This window comes from Amblyomma maculatum, chromosome 1 (assembly GCF_055883805.1).
Source record: "Amblyomma maculatum isolate TAMU_Amacu chromosome 1, ASM5588380v1, whole genome shotgun sequence".
Taxonomy (NCBI): Eukaryota; Metazoa; Arthropoda; class Arachnida; order Ixodida; family Ixodidae; genus Amblyomma; species Amblyomma maculatum.
The window spans coordinates 448,972,429-448,994,199 of record NC_139344.1 but is presented as its reverse complement, the minus strand read 5'-3'; the positions used below and the strand labels follow the sequence as shown (position 1 = coordinate 448,994,199).

The 21,771-nt window shown below is 42.1% G+C and overlaps 1 long non-coding RNA gene across 1 annotated transcript; it reads right to left on the bottom strand.

The window, feature by feature from the left end:
- Positions 1 to 245: 245 nt before the first annotated feature.
- Positions 246 to 15,047, bottom strand: LOC146209636 (uncharacterized). The gene is made up of 5 exons (XR_014706897.1): positions 14,944 to 15,047; positions 11,791 to 11,906; positions 11,037 to 11,152; positions 6,228 to 6,374; positions 246 to 765 (listed from the first exon to the last, which is right to left on the bottom strand). It is a non-coding gene; the product is annotated as an uncharacterized LOC146209636 (long non-coding RNA).
- Between the last annotated feature and the right edge of the window lie 6,724 nt (positions 15,048 to 21,771).

Below are 21,771 nucleotides of genomic sequence, written 5' to 3'. Positions count from 1 at the left end.
TTTGGTGTACCACAGGAATAACTAATTTATCAAAACTGCATGTATTACAAAAAAGAGCCGTCCGGTATATCGCTGGTGTAACCTATTTCCATCCCACCAAAGAGCTTTTTTCCAAGTATGATATACTTTCGGTGTTCCAGTTATTTGAGTATAGACTTATATTGACTTATAAGTCTCACGTAAAATCAAATAGCAGTTGTATAATTTCACTTGCAGACATAAAAGAAAATCCTGCCCAGTCGAAAAATACAACACAAATCTAGCCTGTCGTAAAATGGGACCCTGTTGTCTGTTGTACAATTGTGTGTTGTAAGTTGCGACCCTGTCGTCTGTAGTACTGTTGTCTGTTGTGTGTAGTGCTGTTGTTTGTTGTATGTTGTACTGTTGTTTGTCGTAAAATGGGACCGCTGTTTGTAGTACTGTTGTGTGTTGTATGTCGTAACATTGTGTCGTATTGTTATCTGTCGTACATTGAGTATTGTGTCGCGGCATTGTTTTTCCATCGTGCCTCCAGTATTTTCCGTGGCAGTGTACGTCCTAAATCTGTGGCATCTCTTCAATTAAAAAAATTGAGATTTTGCTTTTATTCACATATGATGCTAGAGCAGTGCACACGTGCCTCTACAAGGCATCATGCTTAATTGTGAAATAAAAGCATGCCTTTATGTACGGAGTATAAGTAAGAACTGGGACATATATGCAAGGCTACTTATCCACTTTATTATTGTCAGCTGGACCTGCCGCAGACCACGACCACCTTTGAACCTGCATGGAAGCAAGGAACACAAACATAAGAATCAATTTAAAGCCCATAAAGTATAACCTGCTTCCTGATTCTCAAAGCTAGTTAGCACTCATTTAGTCAGCATGCCGACAAAGCATATAATTTTTAATTGACGTATGTTCCAAGGTCAAAGCTGCTAAATGCCTACATTGCTGAAAGAAAAGCAACAAGAAAAACAGGCAAGAGGAGAAAACATTGGAGTAATATTCCACTCAGTAGGTTGAGAATTAAGCCTCATACCGCAAGTGTACTGCTCATAAAAGGCCCCTTCGTCTACCATAGACAGCAAGGTACTCTGCAATGTTACAATTATGACACAACCAATTACTGGATAAAATTCAAAAAAATTTTTGATTCCAACATGTTTGTTTCAAAAAGGGCATTTAATTTCTCCCAATTCTCATGCAGTGTCAGCTACAGAATAACTAAATTTTTATTTTCACGAGGTGAAATAACTGGAGAGAAATTCTAAGTGCATCCTTACAATAGACATTCCTAGTAATTCCGCCACGCCATCGAGTGGCCACGAAAAGCACCCTGGGAAAGCGAAGTGTTGTCACGCTCACGTCTCTCTGACTGTCATTTCTCGGCGTAAGTTTTTTCTGCTATCTTGGCATTCTTGCTGCGCTGCTGCTTCCCGCTGTTTTCTTTTTTATTGTGTCCACCATTCCTTTGCATCGTGTTGCCCAGTTGGATGTTGCATTCTAAATCCATGGATCATCAGTCAACACGAAGTCTGACGTTCGCCCACTGAGGCTCTCCATAGTGGCACACGAATGCGCAGTACGGAAACCCTTCCCCCCTCTGTGCCGTGCATATCTGGAGCCCAGCAGTGGAACACCTTGGAAGGGCGTAGATGGATGCCATGGTCACGACGCGTTCGATGTGGCGGCGGGAACCCCACACGGCAACCTTGGCTTTACATGACATAGTGAAGCTTTTGCTTCAAAAGTCACGGAAAATTGTAAACACTAGTAGCTAACTATCAAAGCAATCCGGTGCTTGCTGAATTTTGCAAGGAAGCACCACCAATGCACACAAGAAGACACATGACAGCGGAAAGCAGCGGCACAACATGCTAACATTTGCCAGCAGCCGACGCGAGAGGCGATTGCTTCTTCTTCCATTGTGCTTTGCGCAGATCTGCCAGAGCATGGCGCGGCACTTAAATTTGTGGAACTGTGTTATGACGGGCCATTTCTGACTAGTGCGATTGGCTTAGCAAGATGGAGGAATTTGTAAAAACATTATTCAACTCTCCCCATTGGATGGATGCTACATTTAAAAGTCACTGACTGCTGATGAGGCAAGTCTTGGCAAGTTTGATAAAATCCATGGTTAAGCTTTACTATACAGTTTTTGTTCATGGCAGAGATAATAAACCTGGCGTTGTTTTCTGTTACAAGTTGCCCTGCACTCATCTTAGTTTATAAAAAACATGAGGCATGGTATCAACTAAAAAATAGAAATGAATGTGAACCATAAAACTGAAAAGGTTTATTTTTAAAACTTCGGGGTCAGCGAAAATACAAAAAGCTAGAGAATATGCATTTCAGTTTTTTTTCTTCTACCGTGGTTTGACATTCCAATCACGGGATCTTATCTTGCTCACAACGCTCAAAACTATGTTTTAATGTCTGCAAAACTGTAGCTGGGAGCGATGGCAGCTCCGAAAGAGCTCAATTCAAAGTCATGACTACAATCAGCCCATGCTCAAAAAGCCCAGAAATGAGCACAGTACAAAAAAAATGTTGATTCAAAAGCAAATATGCAGGCAAGTTACAGTAAAACCTCGCTACAAGAGACACTCAAGGAACCCGAAAAACATGTCTCTTGTAACCAAAAATTCTAAAAGCAGCGTGTTTACTGCACATCAGCATATAAATGCATTCACACACATTAACAGGAAATTATTCAGGATAGCTTGAAGAAGTTATTCATACTAGTATGTATTTTTTGAGTGCAGAGTGTATTCCTTCCCAAATTCTGGAGGTAAAACACTTCACTTTGCAAGCCTTCTTTTTGCTTTAATACCTTTGAGGCGCTCTTACATGCTCGTCACCCTCAGATGATTCACAAAAATGTCTCTTATAACAGTGTCTCTTGTAACGAGATTTAACTGTATTAGCAAAGAAAACTTGAGCGAGCACATCTTAGGCCTGTGATTATGCTTTCTAGGGACTGGCAATGACAGCATATTAGATTATACATTTCATGCACAGTGCAGACATTATAGCATTTCAATGTTCTAGCATCTGTAAATGTTAATTTTGGCAGTCTTGGGCTCCAATGCGATGTTATGAAATTCAAAATCTAAGGTTACTTCATGTTTCCTGACCTGCCGCGCCCCCCCAAAAAAACAAAATTACCTCCTCCACCTCAAAATATATTCTCACAAACACAGAAGCCATATTTGATGGCACCTCTGTCTAACGATGGGAAAGTGAGTCTATCGACGAGACAGCATAAAAACAACCCTGCAAACATGAATGGCGCAACTACAAAAAAACCTCCAAGAGGCGCACAAAAAAAAACCAACTAGATATATCTATTAGAAGCATGCAGCACTTAAAACTCAGCGTAGAAGCATTGCTCCAAAATCACAAGCCGGCCCTTTTCGCAGTGCGACGCAATAGAAGTGCTGCCTCGTTACAAATGGCCACATTGCTTCAGAGGGATGCTTCACTGCACGGACAGTTGCCTGTACAGTGAAGCATCCTCAAACCGCAACGGTTCAGCATACTGGAAGCGCGTTAAAGCACGTCGATGCAAGAGAAAAATAACGGGTAGGCATTACGATGGCATGACGTCATCTCAAAATAAAATAAAAGGCCAGTGATGCATGCTGCAGTATATGAAACGTCGCAACTGGTCATATCACAACAGAAAGCTTTCCCTGCATATGGCCAACTTTTGCGTCTAGTCGGGGCATTTTGGCGCAATGTGGCACACATTTAACGAATTTCGCACTTATGGTGCAGCAACATGCAGCTGTACCAATAAGGCGCAGTTGGCGCAGCTGTTACACCCCTGCTGTTGTGCCTCCACTGACTAAACGTTATGAGTGCCCTTCGGGCACCACTAGATCAGAAATTGGCACAGAAGCCCAAGAAAATTGGTCGAGTATATTGCGATGCTGGCAATATGCATACAACAGCAGAGGCGAATGCAGATTCCAGAGAGAAAACAAGTGTGGCTACCGTATTACTAGGAGGTTTAGTAGATACGAAGGAGCCGGCCCCAGAGGAGAAAGACGAGCATGTGAGTCCACAAGATGGCTCAGAAAACGGCGAGGCCAGTACCGATAAGATACCAATGTCAAGACCCACTATGTGTTTAGCAGAGGCAGAGCCTGCGGTGCTGTTCCCAACCATAGCTACCACCGCAAAGTTACTTGTAGCTTTAGCAGAGGCAGACATTGTCAATGTCAGAAACACAAAGGTGTCATTGCTATCCATCGCAGGGGATTAGAAAGATGAGAGAAATATGCCAGATGATGGCCAGGCCGGCCAGTGGACACAAAAAAATCCTGCCAGTTGAATGTTGCAGTACCAGAGCAGGTGAGCCCTGAAGAAGGCCCCAAGATCATTCGGAATGAGCGCCTCCAGCAATGAAAGTGAGATCTGCATTTTGACCACAGCAGGTGCCACGTTAACCAAAGGAGACGTTGAGCAGCCAATGCAAGCGCCAGGAAGAACAAACAGAGTGCAAGAAGCTTGCGGAAATGTTAGTGGTATGTCAGCTATTTCCTTGCTGCTGGAGTTACCACCGATAAGTGGTGACACACTTATCGCCTGGCAGCCATAAAAAGTGTGAGCGGGGTTGGGTTTTTGTGGCGCTACTTAACAGAAAGTTAAAGTACTGTGTTTTCCTTTTAGATATGGAAAAGGATGCACTCATAAAGCGAAATCCGGAGTGTGGGCACAGCGCCCGAGAGTCGCTGGCTGGAGCTAATCTGTGTGATATTGTACTCTAGCTAGCTTGCCCTGCGTGGTGGCTTCCACAGACGATGGCGAACTTGTGGGGGAACAGCGTGTTGCATACAGTAAGCTGGGGGGTACCAGAGGGGCGGTGAAGCTGTGTGTGCATCTGTGCTGCACCCCACACACCAATTGCTTGCCTGTCGCTCATGGGTTACTAACATCTTCAGACGAGCGGCACTGTCGAGGGAGCACATTGGTTTGCTTGCCCTACGAAGGGATATTCGCAGTTGGTGAAGGGTATGCCTTCTGAGGCACATTTTAAATTACGGTTCTTAACTTGTTGGGAAACTGGAGGCAGCATTTGCTTCTGCAGAGCCGAATTCAGTGTGCATGCGCTGCAACGCGCTGTGAAGAAACACGAATGTTTTCAATTCTCCCCCGAGCGCTCTGATGGCCAGAAGCCTGCTCGTAGGAGTTGGCAGCTCTTAATTTTGTTCTGCAATGTATTCAGTTGTCTGTCAAAGCCTGGCAATAAAAATAAAAGAAAGCGACAAAGGGTGAACATAGACCTCACACCAAACCAGCAAACCGAGGTATTCATACCATTTCTCTAAGCCTGCCTCATGTTCTACGTAAACTCGTCACCAGCAGTGACTGTTGCCAGATGCGGAAGTGTTTTCTGCCATTTTTCACAGCCACCTTTTTTATCCCGCCCGCAAAACAAGTTCCAATATACTGTTAACATTGAGGTTGCTGGCAAAAGTTTAGAAGACTCGACATGAAAAACTGAGCATTACGCACTTCAGCACGCAGTTTTCGGGCAAGAAGTTCACCTTAATCTCGCTCCCATATGTACTTGCACTGCTTCAAGTGGAGGACATATTCTCAAAAAGACCTTGTCGAAGGAAACGCCGAGTGGCGTTCACGAATCTGAATTGGCCCTGGGAAGGAGCAGCTGTTTTCTCCACTCAGTGGAGTGGAAGTGGAGTGTTGAATCGAGGTGCATTTTTGAATGCAGGTATTAGTAATGTCAACTGCTGCAATGTTACTTCATAAGGATCACTGCATTTTGCCTTTGTTTACTGTAGCAGTGCCATGCAAATGACAGCAAAGGGCAACACGTCGTGTGGGCAGAAGCCATAAATACATTCAGTACTTCCCTATCACACTGAACCGCTGAGTAAGCGTTCTGATAACCTGCTCCCACTGCCTCTCCTTACCAAGACATCCACCAAGCCACGTCTGATGTTTTTACCGGAGCTGAGATACAGGCATGTGAAAGTACTGCTGTGATCGTTTTGGTGTGACTGGCCTAGTGTCCCTTAGCTGATGTCTGGACACAACTGGCTTCGTTAACACGTCATTTTGCTGAAAATGCTCAGCAGACTCGGCAATAAAAAATGCAGCACTTTAAATACAAGGACAGCAGACTGGAAAGTGTGAACAGTCACATTTTTGAGAATGTTGGTTTAAAAATGATTGTTACAGTTCGAAATGTTAGGAAGCAACAAAACACTCACCTCTTCCTTTGGCTTTGAGCAATGCCTGCTGCTTTCAACCACTCCGGAGCCCTGAGCAAGTGCTTCTCTAGATGTTCGAAGCTGAATTCCTCTTGCATCCTTGGCCACCTCTGCTACACGAAATCCCCAGGGGATGGCCGAGAATTGCTGAAAAATAGTAATACCAATGACTATAAAGTAGTATGAAGACCTGAATAAGGGTAAATGGGGTGCACCTCAGTTCGCAGATGAGCCAACGTTTTGACAAGTGGACTTGTCTTCATCTGGGCAAAGTGATCATCGCTGGCAGGGGTTTAAATATGCTTTTGCTTCCGAAGAAGAAAAGCTGGGGAGGGGAAAGTGGGTGCGAAGAAAGTAGGTGTGAAGGAGTGGGGAGGAGAGGATGGGTGAGAAGAAAGTGGGTCATGAAGTGAAAGCAAAAAAGAAAAAAAAATCTTCAGTATGTATTTATCAGTTTGGAACCAAGGATTCTGTGGCCCGCAAAAGTAAAAGCAGCAGTACAAGGAAAAACTACAATACCGGGTAGGTGATTAGTCACCACTTAAACTGGTTTGGTACAGATATGCCTTACAAAGGGACAGGCTATGCAAAGGGCCCCGATAAGGCATATATCTAGGGGGACAATTCTTAAAAGGTAGGGGGAGGAAAGGGGGAGTACGGTCACAGGATAATAACCACACAGTGAACCACAACTGACCAAAAAAAAAAATCTTAAGTATGTATCTCAACCTGGAACCAGATTCTGTGGCCTGCAAAAGTAAAAGCGGCAGTACCAGGAAAAACCACTGTACAGGGTAGATGATCAGTCACCACAAATATTCCTGCTGGTTCCAATGTTCTAAATTTATGAATTAGATATGCATTGGAACCAGCAGGAATAAATATATCTAAGGGAACGTTTCATAACTATTTGGGAAAACAATCCCACATAGTGTGAATTGTACAGTTTTTTCACACCACATGTACACTCTAATCCCTTCCACAATAGCATAACCTTACATGTTCCTCTAAACACATTTCCTCCTTGTCACTTGTTTCTTGAATTTGTCCTCAAACTTTTTTTGATTAATATATTTTTTTTTTCATGTCAGTTGTGGTTCTCCCCCCCCCCAACCTTTGTAGAAAAATTTAAGAATTGTCCCCCTTAGATATATGCCTTATCAGGGCCCTTCGCAAAGCCTGTCCCTTTGTAAGGTGTATCTGCACCAAACCCGCCTAAGTGGTGACTAATCATCTGCCCGATACTGTGGTTTTTCCTGGTACTGCCGCTTTCACAGGCCACAGGATCTCTGGTTCCAGGTTGAGATACATACTTAAAATAATTTTTTTTTCTTTCACTTCATAACCCACTTTATTCTCACCCATCCTCTCCTCCCCACTTTTTCACATCTACTTTCATCAGACCCACTTTCCCCTCCCCAGCTTTTCTTCTTCGGAAGCAAAAGCATATTTAAACCCCTGCCAGTGATGATCGCTTTGCCCAGACGAAGACAAGTCCACTTGTCGAAACGTTGGCTCATCTGTGAACTGAGGCGTACCCCATTTACCCTTGTTCAGTTCTTCTTCAACCATGCAAACCCTCTTCTTCCTCTCATTCTACCTATAAAATAGTAAAGCTGTCAAATTCATGCACTCAAAATAAAGCTCTGCTTTGCTCTTTTTAAGGCTCAGTCATCATAAGCGAATTGCTTTTAGCATTTCTGTAAAAGAATACGACATCCAAGTCGTTTCCTGCTTTGCATCCCATAATGCAATGACATCACAGAAACAATGCACACAGCTTTACTGCTTTAGATGTTCGCTCTGAAGAGCAACATGCAAACACAACTTCCTCTAATTTGAAACATTCAGCAGTACTTAAGAAATAGCTTCATGCAAACTATGACGACTTGTGAAAAACTGCTATTCGTCTGAAGCATTCAAGGGCGCCAAAAAGCACAGCACATATGGAAGAAATTGTAAAAGAGTGTGAATAATAAATTACTCTTTTTGCAAAAAAGTATGCATTATATGCTTTTTGCCACCACATGTGCAAAGAACGCATCAATGCATCAACTGTGGCATAACAGTGAACTTTTAAAATGTTGTGCTGAGCCTTTCACCATGGCAAATAAGTACTGCGGACACACAGGTTACCTTTCTTGCTAATATAGAAGGCTTCAATAAGTTTCTGCGATTCTGTATTTCTGCTCATAACAGTAGTACACATCACCACAGCATGCCTCATGGGACCTCACAGGACAAGATCCAATGTGCTGTGGTAAATTAGAGACCATTTTCTTTTGCTCAATATTTCACTGAAGTTCCCAGACTGCCTCATTTGCACAGTGCGTAGTTTGTCCTGCACAGGAATGGCTGCTTGAGAGTGAAACTCGTACACTACCATTTCTGCATGTTTAATGAATGACCGTCTATTGTTGGTACCAAAACCTCTTTCGCCTTTTCCGATGTGACAGGAAAGACCACAGCTTCATTGGAGATAAAAAGGGAAACGGACTGTCATGCATACTCACAGCAATGTTGAAATTGTGGGACAGCTTAGGTAGATATTGCATAACTGCCAGTCTCGCCTTTTCTCAAGGATCCTGCGACGCAATGCTGGTGAGGGAAGCTGACGCAAGTATGCTGATACCAATATTTGAAAAGCAAGTTTAAGCAAAGCACTGAGTGCTTAATGAATCAAGTATGCTGGTGTTTTGTTCCACATTAAAAAAGAGGCTCCTTCTAATTGATTTTCAAATAGATAAAATTTAGTGAAAGGAATGAGTGACTGATTTATTTTTTTTTGAATCTGTGATCAGGAAGTCATGTGTCCCCAAGCTCCATTCTAGTTTTCAAATTCAACTGGCTAGGCTGACTTCAGCTGGGGCCCATTGTTTGCTTTTGAAAGGGGTTACAAGACACCCAGAAGTGACGGGCTGTAGAAGTTGGTACAGATGAGCCTAGAGAAAAGGTGAGACCAGTAGTGACATACCCGCACATGCTATCCCACAATGTAAACAAGGTAGTGAGCAGGCATGACATTCTGCTAGTCTTTTTAGCCCCTCCAAAGCTTGGTTGTCTTTCCTCTGGCTTCATAAAAGGACAACTAAAAGAAAGAGGCTCTGGTAAAAAGCTTCGATGTCCATTCAAGAGATGCGCTGACTGGTCAGTATATGAGTTGCTCTCTCGTTTGCTCATTCTTATATAGTAAAAACTGGGTGTCATGTCACTGAGCAAATCAAGGGACATGAACAGATTGTTGAGCAACATAAAGTGTAGTGCAAACTGCAAAACCATTTCTGATCTTGACTTCATGCTCTTTAATAGCATCAAGATAGTCTGTCAGCAAAAGGTATCAAGCTACCTAAAGACGAGCTGGAAACAGTATTGTGTGACTGGGTTGCAATGAAGAGCTGAAATGATTTTCTTTTCGAGGACATGTTCTATTCCATACAATATTGTGCATATGCCAAGCACAATTTAAAAGCAGACAACATGTAAAAGCCCAGTCACAGCTTGCGAGTTGTAAAGGTATTGCGACAATGTGGGCTTAAAAGGAACAGCTGCTGGCCAATTGCATGCTGCTCGATTCCTTGGAGCTGCTAAGAAATAAGCAGCACCTCGGATGTAATGAATGCTTGTTTCACATCTAGCCTCTCATTACCTAACAGCAAGACCAACTGCCCTTTTAGAAGATAAAGCGTAACAAAAGGAAGCACATAAAAGGAATGATGGGATATACATTTGATATACAAACATGCTGCCCTATCACGTTTTACTGTAATACTGGCAACTCTTGGACATGACGATGCCTTGTGGGATGGTGACCAGTTGGTTACACTTATAATAGCCCATAGGTACAGTTGCCAGTACGGCTATTTACAGCGCTTGACCGAGGCGCATTTGGCTGCACCGATGGCATCTAGTGGAAACAACTGGTTTCGAATAGCCTGCATCTGAGCATGTGCTGACATACTGATGGGAGTGCCTTCAAGTCTGTGCCTTGTCTGTATACAGCTTTTACCACTTGTGACTGTTCACAAAGGTGCCGCAGAAACACAAAACAATGTGTAGCTAGAGCATTCAGGCATGCATGTGCTGTATTAAATATTTGTGTGCAGCAACATTAATACACCGCATTCACTTTTGCTAACACTCGTCAAATGTATTATTATTCGTAGTGCAGAGATCGTTTTCTTTTGGTACAGAACAACTCCCCAATATGGTTTAGCTTGATATTTAGATAACTGTCACCTACTGTGTCATAAATGTGATGATGACATTAATGGACAAGATAAAATAGCTCAAGGAAGCTCTATCAGTGTGGGGATGCATGATAAATGCACACTATCATAAAAGAAGAATTATTGGCAGATGACACCCATGCAGCCCAAAGTACACTATCTGAGTACTCTAGATTGCCATGCTGATGACTGCACAATCAATTGCTCCCTGGTTGCAAATCATAGCCATTTGCATGCCTGTTTGCAGTGTGAGACCTAAATGCTCAGCAAATCCCCCCAGACGCTGGCCATTTTGTGCACTCAGACTAAAAGCAAATACTTTTTGAAAACCCACATGTCATGACGTTATTCATGATTTGTATGTTTTAGAATACTTTCATCCGAACTGCTGTCCAGCAAACTGGCAGAGCATATTAAAATACTCATTAAGCAGCACAAGAAGGGTTCTCTTTCAATCAGTTCATCCGTTCTGCAAAATTTTAAAACATTTCACATAGATTTTGTGATGTCAACTGTCACGTATTGCTACTGTGAATTACGCACGGCTGCTTCAATGTGCAAAAAAAAAAATCTCCATACTTACGTCTTTTCAAAACTGCCATGAACTTGTAGTTGCATGGAAAGCCGCCTCACAGCAGGGCTGCGAGACCTGCCGGTGCTGCTGCTGGCCAGGGCTCCTGCTTTGCCTGCATAATGTGACTTCGCGACAAAAAAAAAAAAAGATTAGAATTAGAGCTCTTTGACTATGTTCGGAAACTTCCTTTGAGCCTTCCTGTATACGGCTGACGAAGGGCTTTTCACACTGATTTTGTGATATCAACGGTCATGTATTGCTACTGTGAATTAAGCACGGCCGCTTTTTTGCGTAAAAAAAAATCTCAGTATGTTTCAAATGCACTGTGAACTGGTAATTGCATAGAAAGCGGCTTCGCAGCAGGGCTGTGAGACCTGCCGATGTTGCTGTTGGCGAGGGTTACTGCTTGGCTTGCATAATGTTACTTTGCGACAAAAAAAAAAAATAGAAGCTCTATGTATGACTACATTCGGATATTTCCTTTGAGCCTTTCTGCATATGGCTGACAAACAATGCAGGGTTTTCACATTGCTTTTGCGATGTCAACAATGCAAACATGGGAGCCAGTTGGTTGATCATACTGTGGAATACTGCGCTACTTGATAGTCCGAGGACACGTTCATTCGTGTGATGTCCTTCACCTGTCCCCCACCTAGAAAGTAGCGCTGTATTCCCCAGTTTGTGATGTCAACGGTCCCTTATTGCTACTGTAAATTAAGCACGGCTGCTTCAATGTGCAAAAAAAAAACATCTCCGTACTTACGTCTTTTCAAAACTGCCATGAAATGGTAATTGCATGGAAAGCCGCCTCACAGCAGGGCTGTGAGACCTGCCGGTGCTGCTGCTGGCGAGGGCTCCTGCTTTGCCTGCATAATGTGACTTTGAGACAAAAAAAAAAGAATTAGAAGTGAAGCTCTTTGTATGACGGTTCGGAAACTTCCTTTGAGCCTTTCTGCATATGGCTGACAAACAATGAAGGACTTTTCACATTGATTTTGTAATGTCAACAATGCAAACACGGGGGCCAGTTGGTTGATCATACTGTGGAATACTGCGCTACTTGATAGACCGAGGACACGTTCATTCGTGTGTTGTCCTTCACCTGTCCCCCATCTAGCAAGTAGCGCTGTATTCCCCAGTTTGTGATGTCAACGGTCCCTTATTGCTACTGTGAAATAAGCACGGCTGCTTCATTGTGTAAAAAAAAAAAAAAATCTGAGTACATATGTCTTTTCAAACCCGCTATGAACTGGTAATCGCATGGAAAGCGGCCTCGCAGTAGGGCCATGAGACTCCTACTTGGCCTGCATAATGTGACTTCGCAACAAAAAAAAAAATTAGAAGTGAAGCTCTTTGTATGACTGTTCGGAAACTTCCTTTCAGCCTTTCTGCATATGGCTGACAAACAATGAAGAGCTTTTCACATTGATTTTGTAATGTCAACAATGCAAACACGGGGGCCAGTTGGTTGATCATACTGTGGAATACTGCGCTACTTGATAGACCGAGGACACGTTCATTCGTGTGTTGTCCTTCACCTGTCCCCCATCTAGCAAGTAGCGCTGTATTCCCCAGTTTGTGATGTCAACGGTCCCTTATTGCTACTGTGAAATAAGCACGGCTGCTTCATTGTGTAAAAAAAAAAAAAAAATCTGAGTACATATGTCTTTTCAAACCCGCTATGAACTGGTAATCGCATGGAAAGCGGCCTCGCAGTAGGGCCATGAGACTCCTACTTGGCCTGCATAATGTGACTTCGCAACAAAAAAAAAAATTAGAAGTGAAGCTCTTTGTATGACTGTTCGGAAACTTCCTTTCAGCCTTTCTGCATATGGCTGACAAACAATGAAGAGCTTTTCACATTGATTTTGTAATGTCAACAATGCAAACACGGGGGCCAGTTGGTTGATCATACTGTGGAATACTGCGCTACTTGATAGACCGAGGACACGTTCATTCGTGTGTTGTCCTTCACCTGTCCCCCATCTAGCAAGTAGCGCTGTATTCCCCAGTTTGTGATGTCAACGGTCCCTTATTGCTACTGTGAAATAAGCACGGCTGCTTCATTATGTAAAAAAAAAAAAAAATCTGAGTACATATGTCTTTTCAAACCCGCTATGAACTGGTAATCGCATGGAAAGCGGCCTCGCAGTAGGGCCATGAGACTCCTGCTTGGCCTGCATAATGTGACCTCGCAACAAAAAAAAAATTAGAAGTGAAGCTCTTTGTATGACTGTTCGGAAACTTCCTTTCAGCCTTTCTGCATATGGCTGACAAACAATGAAGAGCTTTTCACATTGATTTTGTAATGTCAACAATGCAAACACGGGGGCCAGTTGGTTGATCATACTGAAGAATACTGCGATACTTGATAGACCGGGGACACGTTCATTCGTGTGTTGTCCTTCACCTGTCCCCCATCTAGCAAGTAGCGCTGTATTCCCCAGTTTGTGATGTCAACGGTCCCTTATTGCTACTGTGAAATAAGCACGGCTGCTTCATTATGTAAAAAAAAAAAAAAATCTGAGTACATATGTCTTTTCAAACCCGCTATGAACTGGTAATCGCATGGAAAGCGGCCTCGCAGTAGGGCCATGAGACTCCTGCTTGGCCTGCATAATGTGACTTCGCAACAAAAAAAAAAAAATTAGAAGTGAAGCTCTTTGTATGACTGTTCGGAAACTTCCTTTCAGCCTTTCTGCATATGGCTGACAAACAATGAAGAGCTTTTCACATTGATTTTGTAATGTCAACAATGCAAACACGGGGGCCAGTTGGTTGATCATACTGAAGAATACTGTGATACTTGATAGACCGGGGACACGTTCATTCGTGTGTTGTCCTTCACCTGTCTCCCATCTAGCAAGTAGCGCTGTATTCCCCAGTTTGTGATGTCAACGGTCCCTTATTGCTACTGTGAAATAAGCACGGCTGCTTCATTGTGTAAAAAAAAAAAAATCCGAGTACATATGTCGTTTCAAACCCGCTATGAACTGGCAAGTGCATGGAAAGTGGGCTCGCAGTAGGGCCATGAGACTCCTGCTTGGCCTGCATAATGTCGCGAAAAAAAAAATAGAAGTAAAGCTCTTTGTATGACTATGTTTGGAAACTTCCCTTGAGCCTTTCTGCATGTCGCTGACAAACATTGAAGGGCTTCCAAATCACAAGAAAACGCAAGAAAACGCGACAAATTTTGAAATGCAAACAGTAGTTCCTCACGCTTTACGAGTCCTACACTACAATCGATGTTTCCGGCATTACCTTGAAACGCACATATTACTTGCGCAAGAGAAAACTAAGCTCCGTTTCCTTTCATTCAGATGTTCATTATTTTACGCTGAACACTGACTTCGGCATTTATATCGAACTGCTAGTTCAGTTCAGTTCAGGCGTTCAGTCGTGTCCGACTCTTCGTGACCCTAGTGGTTAGAGCGCCCGTCTCGGCTGCGGGAGGTGGTCAGTTCGAAACCCACCGCCGGACACCCACCGGTAAAAATGGGTACAAGCGTCCCCCGGCCTGGTGCTCGGCTTTTACAGGGGTGTACGTTTGGGAGAAGCTCCGTAAACCCCGCTGCGCGCCCCTCCTCCGCAGTGGGCCCAAACCCAGTTTCGAACCTCGCAGCCTGCAAAGGTGGTTCTGTTTGTCTTGCAAAGGTACTTCCTTTGACACTCACCTGAAGTGCTCCCTTAGAGCCTCAGCTGCAGAAGCACTTTATTCAAAGGAACTGCAAACAGCGATACAAAGGTTCTACCAACACTGGGTTGTGCAAGGTGCACCGAAGAATATAACAAGGACCATCGCTGCGCTACGCAGTTAAATCTAAATGAGGTATCCAGCCACAGATGCTCGCGTACACAACAGTGCATCGCAAGCGTTGCAGCACAGGCAGAACAACTACTATAATGAATGCTTTACCTGCAAATGAAGAGTCGATGACTTGCCTCAAGTGGTTCTTTTCCGGTGCGGTTCGAACCCGGCAGACGCTTGCAGCGTTGAACGTGAACGCATTGCCAGGTGCGCGGGGCTTCCGCGCTTCTCAAGCGTTTGACGTTTCCGCTATATCAACCAACAACTCCAACCGTATAGAACACTGCACGCTGGACGCACAAAGCAAAGCGCAGCAATCATCGACGAACGCAAACACCGGCTTTAGCGAAGTATTTCAACTTCAAAAACGAACAACTGACATACGACGCCGCCATGCCGCTGTTACTACGCGTCACGCATGGATGGCATAGCAAAGTAAGTGCAGCAGACTACGTTTCAGCCTCCGCCACTGACGAACAACACGGGGGCGCTAAAGTCACCTAGCAGAATTCGTCAGCAAATGCAGTTTGTAACTGCCAATTTTCAGCGTGCGAGACCATGAAAGTACAAAAAAACTATTTCCGATTTTGTATCCAGCGCGTGACAAGCATTGTAGGTACAGAATTGCTACAGAGTAGACTTTACACAAAAGTAAGCTGCGCGCATCTAGTGGCGCTTCAGTCGAAAGTAGATGATCGCGGCAGTTTCACTAGTCGCATTAGGTCACTGCAACATTGTGTCTTGACGAAGTTAATGAAATGATGCGATATCCTTGCAAAGGGTAGTATTGTTTTCCATTAAACAAAAATTAAAATATTGTTAGCTATGACATAAAGCGCAGTGTTCTGGGTCAAATTGTTTGACTAAATTACATAAGAGCTATTTAGCTGCAATAACGAAACTGAAACCTTGGCTCCAACTGCCAAACATCTAAGGTGGTGCGAAGGTTGCAGTGCAGTTATCTAGCTGTATTCTGTAGTTTCTACTGCTAAGACCGTTAAAAGGACCTCGTTGTTTTCTTTCTTTCGGCCTTGTTCAGCATTGCGAGCGTCGTTGCTCGAGATTTGTGCTTTTTGATACTTGCGCGTGCCGCTACAACGATGTGCAGCCTTCGTTATGTAGAAAATTATGTCGCAGAGGGGTCATTGCCGCTCGAAATCTTCCGTGCATGTGCTATCTGAGTCGAAACAACCCATAAATCAGCGCCACGAGAGCGCCGCTGAGGCCCAGTGCCCCTAGGCGTGGCACACTAATACTGCATGGTACGCTGCCTTGGGCTCCGCTGGTTATTGGGGAAAATAGGCCCTGGCAAAAATGAGAAAAAGATAAATCATAAAGTATCAAAAATAGGCAGAGAAAAGGGCATGCCTAGTCAGAATTCCAGTCCACTCTCTGATTATCTTGCCAGCCTGGGAGACAAAAGCAAATGGACGAAGAGCTACATTTTTTTTTATGGCCAGCAGCACACTTCACATTAGTGGGTTCATGTCTCGAAGTAGATAGTCTGAGGCAGCCGCTATGATAATTAAGATTACCACTGCTCGAACACTGAAGCTGGTTGCCGGCATTCTAGATTGGACACTCATGTGGATCTCTAGGCGCCATGGAGAAAGGAATACTTCCTCCGTGCTAGGCGCTCAGAAGCATAGAGTTCCACTTAGTTTAGTCACGCTGTTCTGGAGCTCCGGCGAGAAACCTAATTAAGATGGAATTCGTGACTATCAAAGCTTTAACCCTGTGCAGGGTCCAGAGACTACTTCGGTCTAAAAATTGATGTGTTATGTGATCGAGAAGTCAGATGCATGGTTTATATATGTTGCCTTTGGAAGAGGGAAAGAGCTAAAAAACAGGCAGGATGTGCTGTAGTACAAGTGCTGTGTGCTTTCATTTCTTGCACACTAGTTTATATTACTAGGTAGTCTATGCTTTCCTTTGTTTCATTCTTTTTGCATTGCTTTCCTAGAATGCACAGTTATATTCACTGCTTTGTCTACCTTGTTTAAAGTCTAAGATTATACAAGCAGTGCATATGACGGTGGTATTTACATCATGAAGACTTTGCCAATTTTTTATAATAGCCTTTCTGATTCATTTCACCTTCCCTGTCTTATCGATTTTACTTGTTCGTAGATGTGCTTTCTTAATATATTACTGTTTGGTTAATTTACATGTCCACAATGTAAAGTTTTGTACTGTATAATTATTAATTCATGATTTCGGTTTTTCCTTGTGCATTATTTTTATTATTTAACATGCATTGTTCAATACTTTCTGTAAGTTCATGCTGGAAAAATTAAGTGCCCAGGATGTGTGACTATATAAGAAGTTCGCAGTTTTGCTGTTAGCCATGCAGTGGTCTCAGACCGCTGTTGTCGAGCTGGAAGCTAAACTATTAACCTGTTGTGGGGTAATTTACGAAACGAGGTGATTATGTGTACAAACAAGAACAGCCTAGATTGAATTCCACGTATAATATGAGAAGTTTTGTCCTCCATAACAGATGTTAGCCTTTGCTATATGTGCTGTTTTTTGCTGCTGCTTTTATTTTATTTTTCCGCTGTCTGATTTCTTTAGACTGTTTACCTCAGTTTACTTTAATTTATAAATTTGCCTTTTCTCATTCCTACCTAAGCGGTGGTAATTATGAGTGCCACACCTGGTGTTTAAGAAATTGAATGATAGTGGCAAGAGCCGCATCCACCTGCCAAATCTTTTAGCCTTTTGCTGCTTGGTGTTTGGTGCCATGCAAACTGTTCATTTAATGGCAATATGTGCTTTGCGCACAACATTGTATGACATTCACCAATAGAACTGTTTCGTGTTGCTGTATAATTTTGTTTTGGCAAGTTCTGTCCTATGTCATCTCATTCAGCTATGCAATAACCTTTGACTTTAATGTTCCATGAATTGAGCCTATAAAAAAGGTACTTAACAATGAAGCGATTTGGGCACCACATCTTCAAAATAGACTTTCTGCTGATTAGTATAGTTTCTCTACACATCTGCTTGTTTCTCTGAAGGCATCTGCTTCGTTTGTAACAAATATTTTATTTACACATTACGAGGAATTTTGTTCAATAGTGCTGAAAGATGGGCATCTATGCAAAGAGCCACAACACCAATCGCTGGCTTGTGGTGAAAGAAACCATGACTTCGTACAAAAATATGTACAGTGAGTGTGGCGAGTATACCCTAGCTATTATGTACGTTACTGGTGTGCACCAATTATTATGGTTATCTAATATATTATAGAGCAAAGGTGCACACTTGGCAGCACTTTGCATGTCTGTAATATGTGAGTGGTGTTGAAGAGCAAGTTGGTTTGATAACGTCAACTGCTAGTCGCCTGAAATGCTGCATAGATTCTCCACACATTTTACACAGTCCTTGGTAAATTCTGCATAATTTAATTCTCAACAAGTTATTGTATTTTAGCTTTTCTGTTCAAAATACACAGCCTTTGTTCTTTCATGATGTAATTGTTTGCTTTCTTTCTCACGAGCATCGCAGTTATAAAAGCTGCAGTCCTCACTGACACATTGCCAGAAATAAAAAAATAAAAATGAATTCCGCTTTTTTACCATCTATGCCCTCCTTATAGATTTAAAAATTTCAACTCCTGGCAAACCACTGCTGTTGATAATTTTCTCAATTCGCTTGTTTTAGAGCATACCTAAATAAATGAAACTTGTGCCATTAATGCATGGCAGGTATGTGTTGCATGGATACCATTGCGCTTACTGACATGCAAAATCAGCAAGTGACAACTTCCAATTTGAATGCATGATACCTTAATATCAGTATAAAAAGCTATTTTGTTTTTAGTTAAAAATGAGGCTCTGAATAATTTCTGGAGGTGGCATGATGCATCGCTCAGTCAAAGTCATTGATTACAAAAGTAGAAGATTGGTAGTAATGTCGACAAAAAATGTCTATACCAAAATTATTTGCAGTGGTTGCCCAGCTTATGTTGAGTACAATTTATCTCAAATAGTTTATGTTAAGTGTAATTGTGTCTAATTGTAGGTCTCACTTACTGCTAGTTGGTTAAATGTGACTAAATTGAGTTTATTGCATTACTAAGTCAAATATCCCTGAATAGCTTATGTCAAGTATATTTGAATGAAACCAACCCTACACTGTGATTATAATTGTTATTGTGTGTATATTGTGATTAGGTATGAACTAAACACATGAAATGATAAATTGTTCGATAGCTTACATTATTCAGCTATGTGTTTCATTACAAATGGCTTACATTGGGTACCATTGTGCTGAACTATTGCAGGTCAAAATTAATTTTCATAGCTAGATAGTAGTGTTTATTATTCGACATTACAGTGCATCAAGTCATATATCTGGAGAGCTTATGTTGAGTATATTTGCACTAGACTAATTGCAAGCCTTAATGAAGTGTCATTGGGTAAATGTGAATAAAAATGGAAGCTCAGGCCATGAAATCATCACGTATGAATGAGTAGCTCATCTCAATATTCACCGGAATTATTGCAGGTTCTATTTAAAAATAAATTTCATCCTATGAAATAGGAAGTCATATATCATATCATTTAATAGCTTATGTTGAGAGGGCTAATTGTAGGTCTTAATTATGATTTGTTAGCTATTTGGGAAATACATTGTGCTTGTACATCATCAAGTTATATATCATTAGATAACAATTATGCCATGTATATTGGTACTGAAATATATGCTAAGTCTATTAACATGCAGTACAGGTAATTGGTTTAATGATAAGAATAAAAATTGAAAATCCTGCTGTATATATCAAATCATGCATCTTTGGATAGCTTATATCGAATTCAAGTGCACTACAATAATTGCCAGTCTTAAATAGGAATCAATTAGCAAAGTGATGCAATCAACAATTCAACTTTAGCCTCTCAAGTCACATACCATATAAAATTTCTCGAGAAGTACATAATCCAAAATCAAACAATAAACTGGGCAAAAACATGTACAAGTAAAATTTAGCATGTTCAACTTGATCAGATAAAGAAGCAACAAAGGTCACAAAGTACTACTTAAAGCTATGGATTCACCACAATAAGCTTGGAGACCTAATTACAGCCCCCTAGTAGTGTTTCTCCCATGTTCATTGCAATATACATATTTTAACCTTGCGAGATGGAATACATGTGCATGGAAAGAGCTCTCAAGTACCACACACACACACACACACACACACACACCTATAAAGATTGACCCAAACATTTTAACATTTGAACTGATAGTTCTCAACTGCATGCATATAATGAAATGTGCTGTTTTCGGGCAACCTTCCATGTGTGCAAGGAAAATGAAATTACGGTTATTTAAAGCTGCTTAATTCAGTAATTATGACAAAGAGATTTTTTAGGTCGATCATTAGGACATACAACAATCATCATTAATTATTCAATGACCAAATAGACATATGTATATCCTTTTTCTGCTTTAAGCTGCACACGTCCAGAAAGAGTGCATTGACGTACTGATGGACCCTTTTAAGGGGTGTAAGCTAGCAGCATTGCACCCATAAAATGTTGCATCTATATATCAAAACACACATATAGATGATGCGAGTTAGACACAGAAATGTACTTTATAGATATGCAATTCATAAGCAGTGCAGAACAGACCAGTTTGTTTTACAACTCAATTTGTAGTACAACAGAGTTGCGCTCTGTTGTACTGTGGTTTGTTGTACAACAGACCAGTCTGTAGTACAACACAGCAGTCATTAGTACAACAGAGCAGTCTTGTGTTGTACAACAAAGAGCTCTGTTGTACAACATACTTTCCTGTAGTACAACTGGACCGTGTTGTGTTGTACAACAGAAGTTTGTGTCGCACAACACAAAATTATGTCATACAACAGAAATTTCTGTTGTACAACAGAAATTTCCTGTAGTATTTTTCGACTGGGTGGAAGCAGACAAACTCGACATAAAGAAAAATACCTTGTTCCAGTACCTCGCACATACGCGTATACACAGTCACTGCATTATACTGTACCCAAATTGTTGAATAGGCTACATTTTGCCGGACTTGACCCAGTTTGCGTGTCGAACCACGATGTCAGCCTCTATTGTCGAGGAGAGCTGTCATGAATTTGTATATATATTTTTCTTTTTGCATCATTGTGTACCATTGTTTTATTGTTTTCTGTATCAGCAATGCTTTCCCACTTCTTTCCTTGTATCTTTGTGCTGTATTTTATAACGTTCCTTCGTTCGTACAGAAGGAACTGTACAACGTTTTACCCGTTTTTTATTTGTATAAACGTGTTTAGCTATAAACATGTGAATTGATTTTTTCTCCTGTCTGCTGCTCTGCCAACCTTGTAAGGGGGCCAGGACCCCGTCAAGCTGTTTTTACAGCTTTTAGTTCTGGCCCCTCCTTTTCTTGCTAAAAGGAAATAAACTTGAACTTGAACTTGAACTTGAACTTGAACTTCGGTCTTCACAGTCAACAAGCACGCACCTTATCCACTACACCACGGCGGGATATGGTGGCGGTGGTTATATTTCTGCTTATGTAGTCGACGTTGTCCTTTAGTTTTTTTGTGTGTATTGTAGGGTGTAGAATTTGTGGTCGTAATTGAGCGATCGCCCTTTAAACAGGCTGAATCTTTTTCCTGGCTACCCCGAAGGGGTATCCGTATCCCGCATCTTTACAATGTATAGCTTTCTTGCAGACAAACCTCAAAATGTCCCAATTTACTAGTGCTGATGTGTATTGTCATCGTCTTCGAACGCATGCAATTTTTGCTACCTATAGATATATGCGGAGCACCAACACTTGTAATACTGCTCCTTTTAGCTTCACCTGCTGCCAGCAGAGCAGCGACGTCAATGAATTTACTTGCGACAAGGGCTCTGCATGCGTAAACACTCTAGGAAGCGACGCCCGATGTCCGGCTGACCTGTGCAGATT